At 38.1% G+C, this 9,294-nt stretch overlaps 1 protein-coding gene and 1 pseudogene across 1 annotated transcript in view; one reads left to right on the forward strand and one right to left on the reverse strand.

Annotated features, from left to right (window-relative positions):
* LOC102813713 (alpha-N-acetylgalactosaminide alpha-2,6-sialyltransferase 3-like) overlaps positions 1 to 9,294 on the reverse strand; it is a 929,267-nt gene that overhangs the window by 430,163 nt on the left and 489,810 nt on the right. The window lies entirely within an intron of this gene.
* The window catches only part of LOC102825896, a 178,081-nt pseudogene that overhangs the window by 1,908 nt on the left and 166,879 nt on the right, over positions 1 to 9,294 (forward strand).

Here is a 9,294-nt window from a genome sequence, read left to right on the forward strand (position 1 = left end):
GAAGAAAGAAGAGGAAAAAAAAAGAGTAATCTGATACAATTTGATGAACTTGACCTATACCTATGGATGCAGTAGCTCAAAAGAGGGAACAAATCTTTACAGCAAGAATCATTCCCACCCCCTTGATACACAGGGTAGATAGGGATGGGCAACTTGGACTACTGAAAATGGGGAGCTACAAAGGCAAGAAGTGACTGGCTTACAAACTTTCAAGAGAGAGCCTAGATCCAGAAGGTGTGGAGGAAGGCAGAATCTCCACTGAGTAGTATCCAATCTGTCTGGGTGGGGCTGATGAAAGAAGATGGAGATAGGACTCTTGTGGTACAACAGTGAAGAATTGTTATCAGGACTGACTGTGAGGGTTGGAAATGTAAAGGTGGACATTTTGTAGCAAAAGGAGAGGAGTGGTTAACTTTTCAGTCCAGAAGCAGAGGTCCCTGGGACCATCAAGGAAGAAGAGCGGAGTGCGGGATCCTGAAAAAAAAAAAAAGAAAAAAGAGAGACAGGTCAACACCCTGATCTTGCTCCCAGCTCTGACTAAATATGGAATTTTAGAGTCCATGTTGGGACAGCAGACTAAACTGTACATCTGTATTCATCATCTCCATACTGGACTTTCTTCACATTCTTTGTTGGAACAGTTCTGCTCAAGAAAAAAATCAAGCTTTAAGTTTGATAAGCTGAACACCAATGGACAGAAGCAGTCCAGATCCCATCTAGCCTCTCCTCCATTGGAACTAAAAAGAGCTAGCCTTTGTCTAGTTTTTAGCTCATTCTCATCACACAAACCAAACATTTGTTTCTCAAAAGAAACAAAGAGGTTATGTTCTTTGTAAAAACAAAACAACAACAACAATAACAAACCGAGAGCAGAGAAACCAATTTCTCAATTTATTGCCATATTGACTTCAGTGCCCCAGATAAGTCACTTTTGGTGACCCTATAAAAATATGTTAATGACTTAAGTTTACAAAGAAACCATGTTCTTGGGTCAGAAAGAGAACATTTTAATCTGGGGAAACTTCTACAAAAGAAATAGTCCTTTCAAATAAAAATTAACCATGACAGATGGAAATATGAGGAAGCAAAAGCTTGGACAGGAAAAGGAAGATTTTTAAATGACAAGGTGAGCAAGTTATTTGTTTATGCTAATTCAATCTAGTCTGAAATCAAGAGTTTTCCCAGAGCAATGGAGACCTAATATATTCTAGTTCAATAGTGGCTAGTTCCTGTGTCACAAGCAAGTTCATTAAGCTTATCACTACTAATTTTCTCATTTTTACTGGAAAGATGCAATAGCGAAAACCACTACATTCCAGAGATGAAGTGTCCCCATTCCAGAGATGAAGTGCAAACCTAGTGCAAGGTCAGGGTAGCACATTCTTCATACTTGGTCCTTGCTGCTTTATCACTGGGACAGACAGTCAGAGGCATTATATTTTCTACCTTATTTCATAGGTTAGTATCAATTTTAGGGAGGAAAAATCTATTTGTGGCTAAAATCTTACTTCAGAGTCAAACAGTGAAAAACACTTAGGGAATAAGCACATCTTTCAGTGTTTCAAGCTAGTTCTTTGGAGAGAGAAGACAACATAGCCATTTAAGGGTATCTTCATTACCCTCATGATTTTCATGAATATCTTGGCTTTGACATTTTGTACCCAGGACCAGGTAGTGTTTCGTTCTGTTGTCCATAGGGTCGTTATGAGTCGGTACCAACTCAATGGCACCTAACAACAATAACATACCACTAACATATGGGAGCTCTGGTAGCGTAGTGGTTACAAATAGGGCTGTGAACCACAAGGTCAGCAGTTCGAAACTACCAGCTGCTCTACGGGAGAAAGATGAGGCTTTCTGCTCCCGTAAAGATTTATAGCCTCGGAAACCCTCTTCAGGGTCGCTATGGGTCAGAGCCAACTCGACGGCACTTAACAACAACAACATATGGGAGAAAGATGAAGCTTTATTTTCTCAAAAGATTTATCACCTCAGAAACCCTATTTATACACAGTTGCTATGAGTCAGAACCTACTGGACGACACTTAACAACAACAGCAATGTACCGCTAGCATATATGAGGCATTACCTAATACATTGTTGTTAAGTGCCGTGGAGTCAATTCCAACCTATAGCGACCTTGTACAGGGTTTCTGAGGAGCAGCTGGTGAGCCTGAACTGCCAACCTTGCAGTTCAAACCGACTTTACAGTCTAATTGGCTAATATAGGACATAGTTTTTGATATTGCTACCTCAAGCTCAGTCTTTACTTTAAGCCATGTACTCTTATCTGTTCCAGTTTCCTGACTCTCTTTCATTCTTACTTTTTTTCACTGGTAAAATAAAGATAATACAATAGAACTGCCATAAGGGTGAAGAAAGTAGTACAGATATTAAATGCTTGGTGCATAGTATAATTTGTTGTTCTGCCTGTAAGCGGAAGAGAAAACAAAAACAAAAAATCTCTGAGATGCTTCTGTGGCCTAGGTCTCCGCTTGCTCTGGCTAGGATTCAAAGTGTTGTCTAGGCATGTTGACAAATCTGGGGGCAAGGCCATCAAAGTGTGTGTCTGTGCAGGATGGAAGTGCTTTCTGAGAAATAATACTTCCCACAAGTAACTGATGATCTGACACAAGTAACAAAGTTTTGAGTTTTGAGAAGGGAAGAGTTATTCTGATTACATCTGATTCTCATTCCGTAGTAGTCTTAGGAGCTTATGCTGGTTTCTAGGGAAATGTTGTTGTAGTGGTTGTTGTTGTTGAGTGCCATTGAGTCTATACCAACTAATAGTGATCCTATGCACAACAGAATGAAACACTGCCCGGTCCTGGGCCAACTTCACAATTGTTGCTACACGTGAGCTCATTGCTGATGCAACTACGTCAATCCATCTTGTTGGGGGTTTCTGACCCTCCACTTTACCAAGCATCATGTCCTTTTCCTGGGATTGGTCCCTCCAAATAATGTGTCTAAAGTATGAGAAATGAAGTCTGGAGCACTCTGGCTATACTTCCAAGGAGAATTCTGCTGTCCTTCTTCCAACACAGCTTTGCTTGGTCTTCTGGCAGTCCATGGTACTTTTTAAATTCTCCAATATCATAACTCAAATGCATCCATTCTTCTATAGTTTTCTTTTATTCATTGTACAACTGTCATGTGCATGTGAGGTTATTGAAAATACCATGGTTTGGGTCAGGCACACCTTAGTCCTTAAACTGATATCTTTGCTCTTGAACATTTTAAAGAGGTCTTGTGCAGCAGATCTGTCCAGTGAAATACATTGTTTGATTTCTTGACTTCTGCTTCCTTGAGTATTGATAGTAGATCAAAGCAAAATGAAGTCTTTGAAAACTTCAATCTTCTCTCCATTCATCTTGATGTTATTTATTAAACACAGGTGCAGAAACAGTACTGTGTTAGAAACCCCATCTCAAAAGAATGTGAGGCACCAAAGGAAGCAGAGAAATACTGCCATCCACTTCACCACATAGCAATGGTACTACCAGAACCTGGCTTGAGACAGTAGAGCAAAAGTTGCTTTCTGGGAGACAAGATTATTAGTGGTCATGTACTTTCTGAATACACTTACCATTGTTACAAATTGAACTGTTATTGCTGTTAAGTGCCGTTGAGTAGGTACCAACTCATAGAGACCCTGTATAGGGTTTCCGAAAAGTGGCTGGTGAATTTGAACTGCTGACCTTATAGTTCAAAGCGACCTTGCAGTTCAGCACATTAACCCACGGCACCACACCAGGACTCCTTACAAATTCAATCGTGTACCCTAAAAACATACATAGAAGTCCTAACTTCCTGTGCATGAGACATTGTTTGGAAACAGAATACTTGAAGATGTCATCAGGTTGGCATGAGGTCATATCGGAGTAGGTTAGGTCCTAATCCAACTGGAGTGTTGTTGCTGTTAAGTACCGTCAAGTCAGTTCCAACTCATAGCGACTCTGTATAGGGTTCCAAGGAGCAGCTGGTGAGTTTGAACTGCTGACCTTGCAGTTCAAACCAACTTGTGGTCCAACGCATTAACCCACAGTGCCACACCAGGATTCCAATCCGATTGGAGCAGTATTCTTAAAATAAAAAGGGAGGAAACAGACAGGAAGACATGGGGGAAAAGGGTTATGGGAAAATGGAGGCAAAGATTGGAATGATGCATCTATAAACCAAGGAATGCCAAGAATTGCCAGAATCTATCAGAACCTAAGAAGAGGCAAGGAAGGCTTTTTTTGCCCTAGAGAAATCCTGCACCTGCTGACACTGAATTCAGACTTCCAGCTTCGAGAACTGGGAGATGATAAATTTCTGATGTTTCAAGCCATCTAGTTTGTGGCACTTTGTTAGAGAAGCTCTAGGAAGCAAATGCAACCACTTTATCTCTGTCACCCCAGCTAGAGGGTCAGAGGGACTAAAACTATTGATGGCCACTGCTCTCTGCATGCTGCTGGAGCCAAGAAAGCATTACATCTTTTCTCTGCTGCAATATGGCATCTACAAATAAAAGCACGGCTCATAAACTATAAAGCCATAAATAAATTTTATTTGCTAGATTTTGGATCCTAACAAAGTCACAGTAGGTATAAATCATTTCCTTCATTAAGCATTAAACAAATATTTATTTATGTCCCAGGTGGAGTCCATTGGGGGGATGCAAATAGTAAACATGATCAACTGCTAACTGTAAGGTTGGTGGCTCCCAACCACCAGAGCCATCCAACAAAGTCCTGATGATCTATTTCCAAAAATCTTTCATTGCTTTGAAAACACAGTTCTACTCTGACATACATGAGGGTCATCAGGATTCACAATCTACTTAACAGTGGCTGCTGATTAGGGTCTGAGCTAGGCACTGGGTGTTAGGTGATAGGGAAACAGTGGGGACAAACAGGACACTCACATTCTGGAGGCAACTAGAAATCAGAGTCAGTGCTTTGCAGGGAAGAAGTACTGTGCTGTGGGAACACAGGAGAAGCAGATAACTCAGATTTTGGCAACAGTGACAGCTTCTTCTTTGAATAAATGATGTCTATGCTGCGAGCTAAGAATGACTACTATCTAGTCAGGCAGAGAGAAGGGAAAAGAGCTTTGCAAGCAATGGCAACAGAAAATGTAAGAGTCCAGGATTGTTGGCTTAGGCCTAAGCAGGAATCAAGCCAATGGCTTGTTTTTGTAAACCGGACTTTATTGAAACACAGCTTTACTCACTGTTTGCTTATTGTCATTAGCTTGGTCCTTGCTGTAATGGTAGGGTTGAAAGACCTGAGCTAGAACAGAGAAGGCAAATGGCAAATTGGGGAGCACTCCCTCAGTGAACGTCATTCAGCATTACCCTGTGGTAGATCAGACAGTAGTATAAACCAAAATGTAGTGAGTCGGCAGCACTCCGCTCTACACTTTACCAGCCAGACTTGTAGCAATGGCCCCGGTGGCAGTAGGAAAGACCAGATGTTTTTTGTGGCATGTTTTTTAAATTTACACTTAGTGATTCTGTTCATAGGACACATTTTTATGGAAGTTTCCATGAGGGAGGTCCTAACTTACTGGTGCTGCTGAGACAAAAAACTGTTGTTTTAACTTCCAGACCAAGACTCACTGCTGTCAAGTCGATTCCAACTCATGGAAATTCCAGGTTTTAAAGTATACTCTGTAGGGTTTACTTGGCTGTAATTTTTATGGAAGCAGACTGCCTTTCTTCTGTGGAGCCACTTGGAGGGTTCATATTGCCAACCTTTAGGTTAGCAGCCAATTGCAAACCACTGGCACCACCCTGAGACCTATTTCTAGGTTACTGCCTCAAATGTCTAGCAATAATGCAGAACAAACACTCTCTGTCAAGCTACATTGAATGCGTTCTTACAGCACAGTGGGGGATACAGCATACACTCACAGAGACTTTTTACTGAAATCACAATAGATTTTCATTATATTCAGCAAGTTATCTAAAATATACCAAGAGAAGACACATACTTTGAAGTCTTCTGATAACAACAAAAGCTTCACTGCCCAATGCTCTCTTACTCTAAAAATTTTGGACATGCTTCTGCATAGAATCTTCCACACAATGCTCTTGTAATTCTACTCATCTGCCTGATTTAGTTAAATTTGTTTCCTCTGATCACAGAGTCAGATGTATATCTCCATGCCATATACCCATTGTGCACTGTTCTAACAATAGAATTCCCTTTCTTCCTTTCCTACTCATCTCATTTCTGTAAGATTCTGAAGGGCAAGGCTGTGTCTTTCTCACCAATGTATATCATTGCTAGAGTAATTTGTAGAACTTCAATATTTATTTGTTTAATGAGTACATGAAAAGAAAAGAAACACTAATAGTGATTAGATTCACACTATGGAATGGGAAATTTTTATACAGATTACTGTATGTCCTGGAGTGGCACTGTAGGTTAAGCATTGGACTGCTAACCAGAAGGTCAGAGGTTCAAACCCATCAGCTGCTCCTTAGAAATCCTATCCATGGTTGCTGTGAGTCAGAACTGACTCGACAGTGCTCAACAACAACAACATATAGGTAACAAGCACCTTTAAATGAATTAGAAATCACTTGTTTCTCATATTAACCTCCATTACTTCCACACTGAGAGATTAGACAGGTGTCGCTCAGATAATGTTCTCATTTGTAGTATAATTTCTATTTTGTTCAATCTATATAAATATATACAGCTTTCATGACCCCACTAATTCACTGCCTCAGGGTTCTATTCTATTATTTTCTAATGTTGATCAGATAGAAAAGTCTTTTCCTTATGTCAGAATTCTTAATACTTATTACACAGACATCTTAATCTCCCTTTATTGAAGCCTTGACACGCAAGTTATAACATAGAAACTTCATCAATTATATGTCTATGGAAGTTTATTTACTTCAAGTTGCCCTAAGAAGACCTGGCTTTCAAATTTCATACCAAGGAATGATCACCATTTAGCTGGTGCTATAGTTTTCTGTTTTGGACACTTATGTTTTCTGCCAGCCAGAGAGATTAGAGGAAGTTTTTACACAGTAACTTCTTGAAGATTGCTGGGTAGAGCACCTTGATATTTGCTAGGTGGAGACATTCTCTTTAACCTTTTTATATCCACAGTTACAAAGAAGAAATCAAACTAAACAAAAGGACCTAGAACTACTCAGTGAGGATCACAGGAAAAAGATCTTGGTTCATAACCAGTAGTGGTTGTGGCTGTGTGCTGTTGAGCAGGTTGTGAGTTAAAGCAACTCTGTAGATGGTTTCTGTGGTTACAAATTTTTATGGGCACAGAAAGCTTCATTTCCCCCATCCCCACCCAAAAGCAGTAGTTTATTATTCTCATTCTTGTAATTTAATTCTTTAAGTATATAGGTAAAATGAAAAAATTTAAAATGTAGGTGTTTTCCCAACAAATTCAGAGATCCCTAAAATTGAATATAAATTTTGTTGTTGTACTTAAGACATACTTTCAAATTTCTAACAACACAAGTAGTAGATAATTCATTATAAGAGCTAAAGAGCCCACTCCCACCCTCCAAAAAAGGAATTTTTAAGGTCATTTTTAGATTAGGTTTTTTAAAAAAAGATGATGGGCTTGTATTCACTGCCCTGAAAGCAAAAAAAAAAAAAAAAAGTGTACTGGACAAAATAAAGCTGGGGTACAAACTAAATATTTTATGCATAGACTAATTTATAAAGAAATCATGGCATAAGGGCAAGGAATTTTTTAATAGATTATTAATCAGCCTTAAAGGAAAAGCGTTCAAGTTAATTCTTAAAGAAACAATTAAATGTGAACACAGACAAAGGGAAGGACTCAGTCTGAAGAGGCAATAGGTTTTTTGGGTTGTTTTTTTTAAATGATGCTGGTAACACTGTAATTTTCACACCTAACACATATGTATTGCCAGGGATTGTGGGTATATTAGAACTGGACTTAAGGAATAAAACAAAGACAGAAGAGAGAATGAAAGTGGAAAAGTATATGTATATATATATATACATTCTTATGTTGACACTGGAGGCATAACCATGAATTAAACTAATGAACCTAATCTTCAGAAAACTGGAGACAGGGTAAGTGGTTTCTAAGATTGTCAATTTTCAGAATGTAAAAAAATTGAATAACTATGCATCATTTAAAAAGAATTCTAGTATTTATTTTTACATACATACTAAAAGCCCTTCTAAATTCTTTGAAAAGATCTAAATTATGTGATAACACATTGATTTTCACTTACACAGATCTCTGAGTCAGAGACTTTTATGTCATGGAATTGTTTAAGATATCACAGAAAATTCTACTCAGGATAGTGTTCAAACAAAAAAATAGCTTTACCTTTAATAAATATGGAAAGGGATTTGATTTTAAAGTTACATTTTTTTTTTCAAAATATAGGTTTACTTTAACAATTCTGCCCACATACTCCTTAGTCCATATGGACAGACCAGAGCTGAACATATCTACTCACTACCTCCCCACAAAGTCAATATCTGCTTTTAGTTTTAAATGTTCTGTGTCCTGAATTCTATAACATTATTCTACTGAAAGAGAGAGTTGGTACCATTTGATTCTGGAATTACAATTTAGAATAATCAAGATTTTTGTGACAAAGAGTTTTTAAGAAATTTTCAAGTGTATTAAAATATCTTTCTTTCATTTGTAAGGAGGGAAAATAAAATTTAAAATGATGATATTTAAGACTTTTATATTTTCAAATAAACTCCATTAAACAAAACAAAACCATAAGGCATATTTTGTACTCATTTCCATTTCAGTCACTGTTTTTTGCACTTAAATAAGGTGAACAGGAAATCTTCGCCATCAGTCCTTGAATTAGCTTCTGGTTCTTTTTCCTCTGACACAAAATCTCCTGATATAACAAGATTAAATGAACAGGAGCACATGAAAGGTTCAAATTTTCCTTAAAGTTGAGATGCCGTCCCAGAAGGTCAATGAGACTCTAAATTTGAAACACACACTTGACAATCACTGTTAATAATGAAGATATATAATCACACAGATTCCCCAACCTACTTATTATGTATGAACACAAGCAATTATAGCTTTGCACAGCATACCATATACTGTGGAGCATGGAATTAAATTAATGCATCATATAATTGAGCATGGATAATTGATAACTGGAATATTGATTCAGTACTAGAAATATTTTATCTCAATACTCTGTATTTTCATTAACCAAGAAAGTAGACAAGTATATTTATGTTGTTGTCAGGTGCCATCGAGTCGGAACCGACTCATAGCGACCCCATGCACAGCAGAATGAAACAATGT

Source organism: Chrysochloris asiatica, unplaced genomic scaffold, assembly GCF_000296735.1.
Source record: "Chrysochloris asiatica unplaced genomic scaffold, ChrAsi1.0 scaffold00002, whole genome shotgun sequence".
NCBI lineage: Eukaryota > Metazoa > Chordata > Mammalia > Afrosoricida > Chrysochloridae > Chrysochloris > Chrysochloris asiatica.